Below are 16,277 nucleotides of genomic sequence, written 5' to 3' on the forward strand. Positions count from 1 at the left end.
AGAGGGGCGGATGTTCGGGTCTCACTGATTAGCGACACCCGGTGACATGTCGAATCACTCAATTTAATAAACCGAGTTATAATTAGGACCCGTTATCGACCGTGGACAAATCCAATTTTAGAAATGAATTAAATAGTTATTGGGATCTATTTTCCCTGTTACAAAATACGACTCAGAATCCAAGGGAGGGTCGTAGGGGTGGTTTTTTTTTAGAAAAATATCGAAAATCACTTACATATCATTTTCAAGGAATTCGATTATTTTTTAACGTATTTTATTCTAGGCTTAAATGTTTTAGTCAAAATAACTTTCCTGAATTACATGGTATAGGAGGGTGAGTTTTTATTGGTCTGACAACCTAAAACAGGGGTTAAATATTTTTTACATTGTTCCATGATTACCGATGAGTACCTCTATGTCAGTCTGAAGGTTATTCCGACCTGAGTTGTGATCAGATCATTTTTTTTACAATTTATATAATTCGTTCAGTTGAACGTTCGAAACTTCAAGTACATAAAAGATCAAGTTCATCACTCCAACCTTGCGGTTTCATTCGAAAGTAGTACATAAGATATCATCCTACCAACCCAGCCACACCCATTCTACCAACCCTCAAGAAGGTCAAGTGAGCTGTTTAGTCCTGGAGGGATAATAGCTGCCGCACTAGAAGAATTCACATCGAAAGGTAGGTGAAAGAACTGTTTTTCTATCATCATAAAATACTTTTGGCTTAAACAAGAGCACCAGTCTCTTTGAAGACGTTTGGGTTCTTAATTTTCGAAAAGATCCACTATAAATAATAAATTATAGGAAGATAATTTCTTCCTCGTATTCTTTATTGTTGTCCGCACCCTCCAATCCACTTGTCCAAAATTACTATCGCTACCAAAGGGAGAAATCCCAGATAAATAATTAAAAATTAAGCGGCGGACATAACACCCTCACAAATTATCTTTGATAAAATTTTTCGAAATTCCTCATTGTCTTCTAGTTATTTCGATTTTAATGTCAAGCTCTTAAAATAGATCAGAACACTATTTTTTCAATAGCATGTCATTCAAATGAAAATAACAAGAAAACAATGTAGAATTTTGAAAAACTTTATCTGAAATAATTTGTAAGGAGTAAAATTACCTAAAAAAAAGATGCAGTGACATTTTGTGATAAGTCTGATAGTTTTGAAAAAGTAAAAAATCTCAAAATTTACTATAAATTTGACTTCAAGCTCAAATAAGTTTTGAATAGATGGATTTATCAAAAAATGATAAGAGGCTTTTTTGTAGAGCCTTCAATTCCTTACAAAAATATGTCTGCAGATTATTCCTACGACTCATCGTTAAACAGTTACAAAAATCAAATTACCTTTCTTTTAGTATAATAATGCAATTTAAGTCCACTTCTCTAGTAGTAATTTTAAACAAGATTTGCTATATAGTATCAATAGAGTATTTCGCTTGTCTTGTTGACAATTTTTCCTAAAGATGATTGGGATTGCTATAAGAGACAATAAATTGTTCATCGATGTTCTTTTCAACAAAGTTAAAATTGCCTATCTATTCAACTTTATTGTACATTATATTTGACTCTTCTTTTTTGTTTGTAACTCTACTTAATTCTAAATTTTTGCAGTAATTAATATTGATTTCATCAGTTCCATGTTTGCTTATATCAAACTCGTTTCGCCGGATAAAAATTTTGATACGGTCGAGACGTCACGTATCCCTAAATACCGTGTACCGATTGATAAAAAGAAGCATTATAAGGTGGCTTATAGGGATACATACAAAAAAGCTTTTATTATTTATGTTGAGGGTAAGTTATATTTTGTTTAATATTTTTCTTTATTTTTATTTTCAAACATACGTTTAATACATTCCATTTCAATATCTAAACCGTAATTTTTGCGTACTATTCTGAGAATTAATGTTATTTTTTTTATTCAAATACGATTACAATTCATGTCTATATCTTTAATTTTATAGAGACTTTAGAAGCGCTCAACAAAAGAATCTCCGCAGAAAGGCCAAAGATTCCGCCAGCTTACTTACAAAACTCCTGTACAGAAGATAGTGATTTTGACATCAAGGAAAAAAAAAAGAATATTGAGTCAACGGACATTAAAAGTATTCTTGAACAAAAACTTTCCTTGAAAAATAGAGAAATAGTGGTAAGTTTAAATACAAATCATTGTTGATTAGTAAGATTCATGTTATAACTTATTTTTTTAAATGATGTTTTGATAAATGAAGGTCTCTAATGTAAGACCATATGAAAGTACGAAAAATTATGTGATTCATCTGAATACACCCAATAACTGGTAATTATTTCAAGTTCCCTAGAAAAAATCACTATACCATCATAAGTAAAGTAACCTTATTTTCCTTTCTTGAATTAAATCTTTGAGCTCAGAAAATAAAATAGAAAAACATTTTATGGTCGTCTCCACTTCTAAGTACTGATAAATTCATTCATTTGAGCATACAAATTAGAAAACAAAGAAAAAATACGGTTTTCGGTTAATATTGTTAAATTTTTTTAATATATCATTTCAATGCATTACTAAAAATTTTAATCTTGAGCAACAAAATTTTTTTGGTTATGAATCAACTAAGCACAGACAGTTTTTAATGTCTTAAGTAGGTTAGTCCATTAAACTGATCCTTGTATTTATTGTTCGTAAAACTCTGGTTAAGAATTTCAATTGAGTCCGATTGGGACCTAATTGAGTTTAATCGGAATGAATCGGTTCCAATCGAAAAATAATATTTTTATTTCGTTATTATTTTCCGATTGAAATTAACCAATTAATTCCGAACAAAAGTTTTGAATTGGATTTAATCAGTTTCAATCCGATAATATTTTTGTTTCGTCATTATTTTCCAATTGGAACAGATTCATTCCGACAAAAATTTTAAATAGGATTCAATTGGTTTTAATCGGAAAATAATATATTTTTTGGAAATTGCCTATTCATTACAATAGGATTCAATCGGAAATTTGCGAACAAATTCTATTGAAATGAATCTGATTTCTCAACTAGGGAACATACGATATATAATCAATTATCAAGGAATTACGCAATTTGGATAGAAAATACGAAATCCAAAATTAAGTTAGAATTTATCGTGCTAAAATGCTAAAATACATCTTTATATTACCTTAATCAAGTTTTCATTTTCATTATTGTAGCTTTGAAGGTGTTCACAGTTTTTTTTCTTTATTGAGCTTATATTTTGCATAAACTATTTAAAATAAATTCTGTTAATTGCCTAAGAAAGAAAATTGCACAAAAATTTGCAAACATATTCTGTCTCAATAAATTAGCTCTATCCTTAATACCGAAAAATCTTACATAAACGTTACAAATCATACTGCCCAGAAGTACCGTTCCTTCAAAATTTTGTGAACATAATGTGATTATCCAAAACACTCCTCAACTTTTTTGAGAATATGTAATGAATGTTTGGAAGTACATAAAATAATATTATTTATAAGCTAGCTCAATGATGTAGTCTCAATTATTGTCCTCAACACGGTATATTTTTGACCGTTTGATATCGGTTATTCTCCTTTACTGAATCAAAAAAAAAATAATTTTGAATTACAAGTCTTATGAAACTATCCTGACTAATTTCAAGTTGATGCCCGAGTATCGTGTCATGTCGTATGTGTGTGTGTGTGTGTGTGTGTGTGTGTGTGTGTGTGTGTGTGTGTGTGTGTGTGTGTGTGTGTGAAATTAATCACTTCCCCAGTTAAACAAATTATACATAGACAAGCGTCAGACTATAACGTTTATCTATTAATTTTTTATTAGTTTAGATAGTCATCATTATTTAGGCTGATAGTAACCATTACCATCAGGTTATTAATAATTACGATTTTTTATAATAGTAGTAATTATTTAAGATAATAACAGTTATAATTTCTGGTTATCATAAATAATTGTAAACTTTACCATATAGATGGTAGATACTACCATTCAGATTGTTTATTTTATAATTTAAATGATATTATCAATCATATAATTCAGTTTAAAAATTGTACTATAACTTGATGGTAACTTTTACCATAAAATTTTCTCCGTGTACCATCAGGTTATTAATAATTACGATTTTGATAATAGTTATAATTATTTAATATAATAAAAATTATATAATTTTGGATTATTATAAATAATTGTAGACTTTACCATATAGTTGATAGATTCTACAATTCAGATCGGGTCGCTGTTTGCGGCATTTTGTATGTAATTTTAGGTAATCGGAAAAAATAGACCCGGAAAAAATAGCCCCGGAAAAAATAGACCGGAAAAAATAGACTTGGAAAAAATAGATCCGGAAAAAATAGACCCGGAAAAAATAGACCCGGATCAAATAGGCTTGGAAAATCAATTTTTCAACTGTTTAACGATCTTGTTAATTTTTTCCGTGGAAAAAAGGTATTCCAAGGGGGTCCAGGGGCAAAGCCCCGGTGGGGGTTGGGGGGCGAAGCCCCCCAGATGAAAATAAAACTTTTTATTATTTTGTGAACGCAACAGCATGAACTACCCTATATTTTCCGGGGCCATTTTTTCGGATTACCTGATCTACCATTATCTAACTTTTGGAGGATGGATTTTTAATTAAAAAAAAAAAAAAAAAAAAAAAAAAAATCACGGATCTATTATTATTATTATTACACTGTAAAAAGAGCGGTGTTAAAAATGGACTCATTTTAACTCCGCCCGGTGTTAAAATAAAATTACACCGGTGTTGAAAATACCGGTGTTAAATCGGGGTAGCCGGTGTAAAAGCGGAGTAAAATCGGTGTAAAAGCGTGGTAACCGGTGTAAAAACGGAGTAATATCGGTGTAAAAGCGGGGTAAACTGCGTCCGCTTGGAGTATTAACTTTAAAGATTATAAAACACAAAAAATGCCAGTTCTATATGAAAATTAATAAAAAATATCATTTTTTAACAAGCATAGTGATCGAGTAAGTAAAAATATTCACAAAGTAAAATATTTTAACACCGGTAAAGAATATCTACACCGGCGGCGGCGTTACTTTAACACCGGTCTAGAATATTTACACCGGTGGCGGTGTGATTTTAAGACCGGTACAGAATATTTACACCGATGGCGGCGTTATTTTCACACCGCTTCCGGGGGTAAATTTAACACCGATAATTTTGATACCTACACCGCTTGGACTTACCCCGGTGATTTTTCACAGTGTATTATTATTTTCATTATTTTTTTTATTACCATTATTTATTTATTTATTTCTTAAAATATCAATTTAATTTTTAGTTATTCAATTTTAAATTTGAATTTGATTGGCTATTGATAAGATGTAAGCTTTTGTAGAAGTAAATTTTTTAAGTCACACGTCACTTAACAGAGTGCGCTTTTAGCTTTGTTTTAACATGGCTTTGTTGTTGATTGATTGTGAGGTTTGGTTTGCTAGGTTATGTTTTTTATTAATGAATTTGTGATGAGTTTAAGGAAATTTGATACAAAAAGTTTCTTAGCGTTTTATTTAATTTGGAGTTAAAAAATTGTAAGATGGAGATGATTAAATCTAATAAAGGGAAAGATAAATTAAGTTTTAAAGGTTTTATGTATGTCGAGAAGAAGAAGTGTAAGAAACATATAACTTGGCGTTGTTGTAAGTTCGGTGGTACTCAAAAAGTAAGATTTTTATTTTGTTTTGATAATTTATCGTGTAATTAAATAAATATGAAATAATGATTTTCATAATTAAAAAAATTTTTTTTTTAGTGTCCCGGTACATTGAATACCACACTGAATTTTACTAACCCAGAGACTCAGAACGGGCATAATCATTTTGCGGATAGTGATAACGTCATTGTTACTACGTGTTATCAGAAAATAAAGGATGACATAAAAAAAAAACGATTTAAAACCTGGTCAATTATTTGCTAATGCGTGTCGTACCATATCAAGTCCATGTAAACACAAGATGCCATTAGAAGATTCGGCAAAACGTACATTACGTAACTGTAAAACAAAAAGTTTTCCGAAAGTTCCTGTTTCTCTGAATGATTTAGTTATTAATGGTAAATAAAATAAAAATATAGATGTCGTTGATGTTTTTATTTGTTACTTATATTAAAAATGTATTTAATTTCAATTAACTAATAGATAATTGGTCAACTACTGGTGAGAATCTTGGAGATGAAGTTGATAAAATTTCTGATAGATTTTTGTTAGAAGATAATGGTGACACTGGTAATGGGCGAATTATTATATTTGCAACTAATAGTTTCTTGGAGTACCTGGGGTCATCATCGGAATGGTATATGGATGGAAATTTTAAACTTGCACCAACTTTATTTCAACAGTTGTATGTTATTCGTGTCAAAGTGGATAAGATTTTTATCACTTGTGTCTACGTATTGTTGGAAAGAAAAACACGGGCAATTTACGAGGAAATGTTGAGTTCAATAGTGAGTTATTCTGATAAACTTAACATACATTTAAATTTGAATATCATACATGTAGATTTTGAAAAAGCTGTGATAAGTGCAATAAATAATGTATTTGATAATCAGGTTATTATACGAGGATGTCTTTATCATCTTTGCCAGTCGACGTATCGTAAAATTCAGAGTTTAGGATTAAAAGAAGAGTATATAACCAATGAAAAGCTGAGTAAGTTCTGTGCTAAAATTGATAGTTTAGCTTTTTTGCGTTTAGAAGACGTTAAGAAGGGAATGTCTTTTTTAAAGAGAAATACACCTTCGGTAGCAGAACCTATTTTAGCCTATTTTAATGCAACTTATGTAAACGGAGAAAGAAGAAAATGTAAGAAAACTAATAAACCTTTGGCTAGATCTCGTCCGTTGTTTCCTCCTGAAGTTTGGAATATTCTTGAAAGCATTATAGATGATACTGATGGCACAAATAACACAACAGAAGGCTGGAATAATAGATTTAGCCATATTGTTGGTCTTAATCATCCGTCGATTTGGGTTCTAATTGAAAAGATGCGAGATGAATAAGCATCGGATAGAGTTAAATTAGCACAACAAGCAAGTGGTAAGATATCGAAGAAAAAAAAACCAGCGCTGTGGCAATCTAGACGCGAGCGATTGAAGATTATTTGTTCTGAATATGTAAATAATCAGTCTCCGGATATCGCGCATTACTTAGAGTCTGTATCTAGTGTTCTTCAAAGAGTGAATTAAGTTATTAAATCAATTAATGATGTTTATTTATTTTACTTATAAGTTGAAATTTTGTGATTAAAAATCAATTTATTATATTCATAATTACTCGAGTTATAAAGATTAACATTTGTAAGTCTTATAAATATAAAAATGTTTGTTATTAAATTAACAAAGATGTTAATTAAATTGTTTCATTTTTTTTGTTGTTGTTGTATGTGGTTGTCTTTATTACTTTTATTTTTTCCAGGTCTATTTTTTCCAAGTCTATTTTTTCCGGTCTATTTTTTCCGGGTCTATTTTTTCCGAGTCTATTTTTTCCGGGATCCACGTATATCATGTAATAGTTGTAGAGTCATTATACATGAAAAATAAAATACGTAAGTTGTACGTTTTGTTTTCTGGTGAAAAGATTCTATGAGTTAGTGCGTATATATTCATTCATACATGGTACGCACATCAGAGTGTTCACAGAAAAACAAAAGCTCAGCAATGGCGGGAGACCTGGACGGGCGTGCTTGGCGCGGCTTGAGCCTACCGAACGGCGTGCGTGCCGCCTCTCCTTCCACGCTGAGTTGAGCGGGAAACAAAGTGAGATGCGTCACTCGGACAGAGCCGAGCGGTCCGACTCGCTTACCAGAAAAACGTAGAGTTTTGAATTCCGAGAAAAATATATATATGAGCATGAAATTTGATGCATGCATACAGGTGTAGAGGCATAAATAAAAAGTATAAGATTCAGAGAATATAAATAAAAATAAATTAGAAGAGTTAGAGAATAAAATAGAGAGTTGAGTTTTTTTTATAAGATAATAAGAATTTATATATTAAAGAAAGAGAGAAATTTTTTTCACTCTAAATTTCATCATTTGTATAAAAGTTGATAAAATATACAAATGAAACATTCTGGGGCTGCGATCAGGCGGTGCTTGCCGTGCGGTAACGTCTGGTTGTCAGCTAGGGATATCGAAGGACTTACGGACGTGTCCCGAGTGTGTGCATGATCACCCGTCTTCGGTGGGACTTTATTGCCGTGCGTAAAGCCGTACGCCGGAACAGGGGTGCACACTCGTGGTGGCGCGGCGTGGGGACTCGAGGTCCGACTTCGAGCTGAGACAAATTGCTGTGCGTTTGTAGCGGCTCAGAAGCATGAAACAAATCATGAAAAAGAGTATCTGGTATTAGAGAATAGAATTACTTGAAACATTAGAGAATAAAACTGGTGAGTATCTATTAAGATAAAATTTGTTTCAAAAACCCGGAATAGATGTCAGAAGCAGAAGAAAAGAAAGAGCCGCTAGTAAGCTACAGCAGCGAATCAGATGAGGATGAGATACTTGAAGTAGATGCATCAGAGACTGAGAAGAACCTACTAGAGAATGAAAAATCGTCAGAGGAAAATGCTAATGGTGTAGATGCACCCGAAAATTTAAATGACCAAAAGAATAAGAGTAAGTTATCATTTTTTAAAAAATTTTTTTTTGGTGTAAGCTTCTGATCATCAAAATTGTGTAAGTAATGAATACTGTAAAATTTAAGAGTTTAAATGGTAGACTAGGTATATATGTATACACGTGTTGTTATATATATGCGTGTCAGATGATTAGAGAGCCCTAAACAATAGAGTTAGATGAAATCCAGATACTTATCAGATGTTTAATTTTTACAGTCAAAAACAAAGGTACCCTCGCAGATTTGAATCACGGTGGGAACACCGTGAAAGTGTAAACATCGTGGATCCACTGTGGTTACACGGTGGGTTTGTTCCATTTCACCACCGGGTATACACAGTGTATCCACTGTGATTACGCGGTGTATCCACCGTGATTACGCGGTGGCTTGACCACTGTGTATACACGGTGTTCCCACTGTGATTACGCGGTGTATCCACCGTGATTCCACGGTGGCTTTGTGCTATTTCACCACCGTGTTTCCACGGTGTATCCACCGCGTAATCACAGTGGAAACACCGTGTATACACGGTGGTCAAGCCACCGTGTAATCACAGTGGATACACCGCGTAATCACAGTGGTAAAATGGAACAAACCCACCGTGTTTCCACCGTGATTCAAATCTGCGAGGGTATAAAAATAACCAAAGACATTAAGTTGGTTCCGATGAAAGTGGGACTGGATTTAGAAAACATAAGGGGTGACATAGAGAGAGCGTCATGGTCAATTATGTCAACTGCCAGATCCCTAGAAGCCAGCACAAACAAACTTGCAGTAGTTGCGTCAGAGATGGTGAAAGTAGCAGGACTCATACTAGAGACCCGTCACACGGAATTGGAGAACATCAGAGGAAGAGTCAAAAATTTAGAGGTAACAAAGAACCCTAGTAATTCGAATTTAGAGCCCGGCAAAAGAAAATCTAGTTTCCCAGAGGCAAATGATAATTTTAAAAAATTAAAAACAGTAGAGAGTATAAAAAATAATAATATTACTAAAGAATTAGAGGTTTTTAAGTCTAATATAAAGCAAGAAATGTTGTCAAGCACTAAATTAAACGTGAAAAGAGACTATAAATTGACTCCAAACGCAAATTTTGACGTTTGGTTTGATTATTTGAAGTCTGAATTAATGAGTAACGATTTAATTGATGTAATTGATCTAAACAAAGTAGACAGTAATGAGTTATCAGAGTCAGTAATTAATAAGAAAAAATATTTAGCCAGAGATATTATTATTAATCATTTAGACAAAAATTATCACAAAAAGATTTTAAATATTACCGATCCCGTGGAGATATTAAAGAAATTAAAAGGTCAGAGAAAAGAGGAAAGAAATGTAACTTCATCATCGGTTAGGAGAAATTTATATTTAATGAAAATGAAGAATAATGAAAGCGTAAATGAATTCTGTGAGAGATTTGAAGCAGTTGTTAGAGAGTATGATGCATGTGGAGATGGTGTACCTCTAACAGAACAAGAACTCAGGGCGGCTTTCTATCAAGCGGTTACACCGGTGATTCCCCAACTTAGAGATGCAGACCTGATCAAAAGAACTAATTCTAAAGAAATGACATTAGAGGAAATAAAATCATTCATTTTACAGTTAGAGGCGGAAAAGAGGAGTGAACAGGCAGACGAAGCTGGGAAACTTTAACGCGCAAAAGTTGAAAAAACAAGTAGCGAAGAAAAATGCTACCGTTGCAATCGGTTTGGATATTGGTTCCAAGAATGTCCCTTGAAAGAACAAAACAAATGGTACTGCTACTTTTGTAGAGCAATCAAGAGCCACAAGGGAACCGACTGTAACAGTGCAAGAGCTAAGCCAGAAAAGAGGTATGTAGAGAAAAATTTTAGAGGTAAAGAGTAATAATAATAAAGTAAGGTCGGAGGTTAGCGCGAATTACAAGAGCAGATATAATAAAAATAAAAAAAAAGAATAGAGCAAAAAGGGTTTAAGAAAAATAATAACTATCAGAGGGAAAGGGATAATAAGAGAAAAGAGCAAAATGGTGGGGGTAGAATAAGAAGAGTAACAAACTCAGAAGAACGCCATGAGAACAAAACAGGTGAGAAACAAACAGAGAAATGTATTAGCTTCATAGCCGACTCCGGGGCAACAGATCACGTAATTAACAATAGTTTAATTTTAAGTAATTTTGAAAAATGTTCAGATAAAACAATCAAAAGTGCAAATAAAAACGAATCAGCAAATATAGTTATAGATGGAAAAGGGGATCTGTTGCTTTACGCGGACTCGGCTAGAGGTAATGTAATTAAATTATCAAACGTAATTAGCGCAAATGACATATCAGAGAACTTATTTTCGCTACGAAAGCTGACGAACGCGGGTTTAAGCATATATTTAGATGATAAGAGCTTAAAAGTTTTTGATAAAGTATCAGATAACATAATATTAGAAGGAGCATATGACAAACCTAACTGGATTTTGAACTTCAGAGTCAAAAAGTATAACGAAAATAAAATAACTAACACAGATGCAGAATACGATACATATTGTTGTAGAGCTGTAATGTTTAAAGACGATGAGATTCCTGAACAATCACAGAAGTCTGATCAAGACAAAAAATGGTTAGAGTGAGAGAAACTGACAACAGAAAATCACAGGACTCTGTGATTGGGAGGGAGGGAGAGAACCTCATGTCTTTAACTCAGGAATCAGAGTCCAAAGAATCAGAGCAAGTGATAGAGAGCTGGGACTCTAGCTTAATCACTAGAGGAACAGTGAAAGTAGATGAGGTAGAGTCAATACAAGATTTAGAAGGAAAGCCTAATAACAAATCAAGTAGATAAAAATAAAAATGAATCAGAGAAAATCAATGAAGCAATGCTATGGCATGTCAGACTCAGACATGCTTCACTGAATTATTTAAAGAAACTACAAAAAATCCACAAGAAATTAGAGAAAGTAAAATTTGATGAGTCTATATCAGAGTGTGAGGTTTGCGTAATGGCAAAAATGCAAAAATTGCCATTTAAAGAGTCCAGAAGAAGAGCAGTCAGACCTCTACAAATAATCCACACGGATACGATGGGACCAATTAAGCCGACTTCTCATCCAGGACAAAAGAGATTCATTAATGTCTACATAGACGATTTCTCAAGTTTAGCCAGAGCATACTCGATAAAATCGAAAGATGAGTCGGGAGATACTCTGGCGATGTTTTTGACATCGACCCGAAATTTGTTAGGAAAAGATGAGAAAGTGTGTTACATCAGATCAGATCAAGGCACCGAGTTTACTGGAGGTAAATTTCTTGAGATCTTAAATAGAGGCAGATCTCACCTCTCCGTATACACTAGAACACAATGGTGTATCGGAGAGATTTAATGCTACAATCCAGAGGAAAGTTAGAGCATACATGTTAGATTCGGGTCTACCTCAGAGTATGTGGGAGTTAGCTGTGGATGCAGCAATACATGCATACAACCGAACTCCACATAAGTCAATAGAGTATGAAACACCACTGACAAAATTCGTACCAAATGCAAGCTGCCATTTTGATCAGATTAAAAGATTTGGATGCATTGGTTACATCAAAATTCCAAAACCTACTACCAAGTTTGGAGAACGAGCAATTAAGGCTGTACTAGTCGGTTACAAGCCGGCAGGATATTTATTGTGGCATCCAAGCTCGGGAAAATTTCTAGAGTCAAGACATATCAAGTTTAATGAGAAGCGAGTCTACCGAGACGTATACAAAATTAATAAATCAGAAGAAATCAGAGATAATACAGTAGAAGAGGAATCGCAAATTGAATGGAAATTCAAAGATGAAACCAAGAAAGAGATTGAAGTTGAAAAATCAGAAATAAAATTAGAGGCTAAGAAAAGAGGAAGACCACGTAAAAATACAGGACAATCAAAGTCGTCAGAAGAAAAGACAATTCAAAAAGAGAGGAATAGACCGTGTACCAGAAGTCAAGACAAGGCGAAGCTGGAGACATCAGAGAAAAATAAAGTAGATTACATCAAAACACCTATAGAAGACACTAGTTTCGTCAAATATTTAAATTTGACAGAGATTACAACGGGAAAATCTTTTAGAAAAGAAAACGGAGTCAGAGAAGTTGAAGAAGAAGAACTAAGACATTGTTTTATGGCTTCATTAAATAATGATCCACTGAACTTCGCTGAAGCAATGGAAACTAGAGAGAAAAATTACTGGAAAAAAGCAGTCAGAGAAGAGATCGATTCTATGACAAAAAACAAAGTGTGGAAGTTAGTGGATCGAAATAAATTACAATCAGAGGGAAAAAGAGGAAACATCATAGACTCAAAGTGGGTATTCAAGAAGAAGTTAGAAGGTGACGGCAACACACGATACAAAGCACGATTGGTGATCAGAGGATTTAAAGACAAAAACAAGTACGACTTGAAAGAAACATACGCACCAGTATCCAGACTCCCAGTAATCAGAGCAGTGTTGGCGGTAATAAACAAGTATGATTTAGTTGCAAGTCAACTGGATGTCAAGACTGCGTTTCTGAATGGAACTTTAGATGAGGATATTTATATGGAAATTCCAGATGGTCTGGAAGTAGATCAACACACCAAAGAAACAAAAGTCTGCAAATTAGAGAAAGCACTTTATGGACTAAAAATTAGTCCAAAGAAATGGAACAAGAGGTTCACTGCAGAGACAAGAAAACTCGGGCTAGAAAATGACTTACATGAGCCTTGTCTCTATACCTGGCGAAAAGACGGTAAGATGGCAGTACTCGTAATATGTGTTGATGACATATTGGTTGCGAGTAACGACGCAGGAAAATTAGAAGAAATTAAGAGTCACTTAAGTAAAGCGTTCGAGATGGAAGACCTGGGTGAACCAAAAAGATTTTTGGGAATGGAAATTAAGAGAAATCACAAAGAGAAATGGATGATCGTAAACCAAACTATTTATATTCAGAGCATATTAGAAAAATTCAATATGTCAAAATGCAACCCTCAGAGCACACCAATGGTTGCAAGACAAGTTGAAAATAGAAGCAAGAGAAAGAAATTAGAGCAACCAGAACTTAACGAAGAAATCCAGGGTGCAGAAATCAAAAGGGTACCATTCAGAGAAGCTATAGGTAGCTTAATGTATCTAGCAAATGCAACAAGACCAGATATTGCATTTGCAGTAAATTACTTAGCGAGGAAACAATTAGAGCCTTCAGAAAGTGATTGGCTAGACGTAAAGAGAGTTATCAGATACTTAAGAGGAACCTCAGATTCAGGATTAAAGTTCACTTCCAAAACTGAACACTTAGAGGCCTACACAGACGCAAGTTTCAGAGATCACGAAGACTCCACATCGACTGGAGGATACTTCATTAAACTGTTTGGTGACGTAATTGCGTGGAGAAGTCACAAACAAAATTATGTAACGTTATCCACATGTCAAGCTGAATACTTGGCTATGAGTGATGCCTGTCAGGAGCTAATCTCACTGGACAAGGCTGTAAGATTTGTAATTGGAAAAACTATTTTCCCAGTTACAATTTGGTGTGACAATCGATCAGCAGGAGATTGCACGCAAAAGGAAGGTAGCCACAGACTTAAAATGTTTGACGATAACTTAGAGAAAATTATCGAGAGTTTGCTAGAGAGAGAAAAGAGTGGAAGCCGGAAACACATGGCTGACACTCATGGTGATTTTATCAAGCAATGTGTAGAGGAAAACAAAGTTAGAGTGCAATGGGTTGCTACAAAAGAAAACATTGCAGATATAATGACTAAACCACTACCTTCAGAGGCACACAAATATCTTAGAGAAAAATTATTAGACTAAAACTAATTATATACTTTTCATAATATGTTCCAGGTAATTTTTAGAGGATCAAAGGATCTGGCAAAGAGAGGGAGTGTAAGGAGAGCTTTGCCAAACCCCACTCCAGAGGCGCCATCTATTGGCTTGATAAAAAGGTTGCCTGGCGGTACTACTGCCCCACCTCCAACTTTTGTGAACAAGCGCTTCACTTGTCCTTCTTACGCGTTACAACGCACATCGTGTTTTTTTGTATAAGTTACAAATAAAGCCGGAGTTTAAATATTAATAAAGTTTATTTAATTTATAAAATAAGAGCCCATAAACCTATCCATACTTCCAACAAAAAAAAATTTGTATCTTTTCTTTTTCAACACAATAAGAGTAATTTTTTTTTTTATTCTTTTTCAAAATATTTATTTTAAGTCATATTCTAAGGGAATTAGATGGTTTTTAGATTTTTCATGGAAATTTCAGCCTATCAATTGTAATTTTTATTGTAATTCAATATAAATTTTATAAATTGAATAATCAGCTTTTCATCATAACCTACTAGTAAAAATTGAATTAGAGAGAATTTATTTAGATATCCGCTAGGGGTAATTTTTACTCGCAATTGTGAGTAAAAATTAATCTGATTGATTTTTACTCACTGAAAGAGTAAAATTTCGTAATTCGAAAGTATAAAGTCGTAATGGCCCAAGATTACTCGATTTAGAGTAATTTTTAGAATAAATAACATGGCAATATTCATACGAAAATTCTTTCCATGTAGATATCCCTAGCTAGACTAATTTTTCGTCGGATATCTGCTACTTTCAGGGTCATCTTCCATAAGACTATTAATTAAAAATATTTCACTTATCACGAGACACGGTAGTGTCTCGCGCCAAGTACACGTTCAAACACATGTATATGTGTGAAGTGTCATGGCGCGAGCCTACCGTGTATCTATACCGTAGACATAGTGATTTTTGGCTCTTTTTAGCTCTCATTTTAAAAAAACTTTTTTAAAATAATAAATTTTTAGAAAATTTTTTCTCAATTCGAAAGATAATTGATTGTTCGTCTTAAAATTATAAAACTTTATTCATTTTAGTTATGAGAACTAATTTAAATAATGAAATTAGGCCAGTATATACTATAGCACCCCCAATTTAGACACTTTTATAAATTTTTTCATGCGAAAAGGGCAATGCCAAAGAATAAAACGTTATAAGAAATGCTAAAATTCGGTAAAACATTGAAATTTTATTATAGCAATGATTCATTTTTGTGCCACCGGCGGTGCTTCAGTTTGTATTTTTTACTATAGTTTTATTGAGTTAGATGGAAATTGTAATATAAAATTCAAACAATCCGTAGTCAAATAATCGATATCATATCAGGAGATGACGATCAATAGAATGTAAGAAGGTTTTAGATTTCAATGATATAAATAAATCCTTGTTAATGTCTAAGATGAATTTTTTTTATTCATTTCGCATTTAAAGTTTACTTTTATTTTTTTTAAGGTTTCTGATTTTGCACACCACAGAAATATTATTTGTGGGTTACTAAAAAATTTATTTTCATTTTCTTAAGTTCTATCTAGTTATATCCGCTAGCTGGCATCAAATCGCATAATATTTAGCGCGATGACAGATACATATGTTGTCGTTGGCTGTCTTTGGCCGAACTACCCTAATAGCACAGCTTGCTCTAGCAAAAGTTTACTTACAAAGATTTCCTCGAATTTTTCTTCAAATATCCGTCAACTTCGGACTTTTCTGTTTTTGACAACAATTCGCATACAACTTTCTAAACAATTTGACGTAAATTTACCACCCGAATCAGAATGCAAATTCACTTCAAAAGTTGACTAGAAAATGTTGTCGTCAATTTTT

This window comes from Microplitis mediator, chromosome 4, assembly GCF_029852145.1.
Source record: "Microplitis mediator isolate UGA2020A chromosome 4, iyMicMedi2.1, whole genome shotgun sequence".
Taxonomy (NCBI): domain Eukaryota; kingdom Metazoa; phylum Arthropoda; class Insecta; order Hymenoptera; family Braconidae; genus Microplitis; species Microplitis mediator.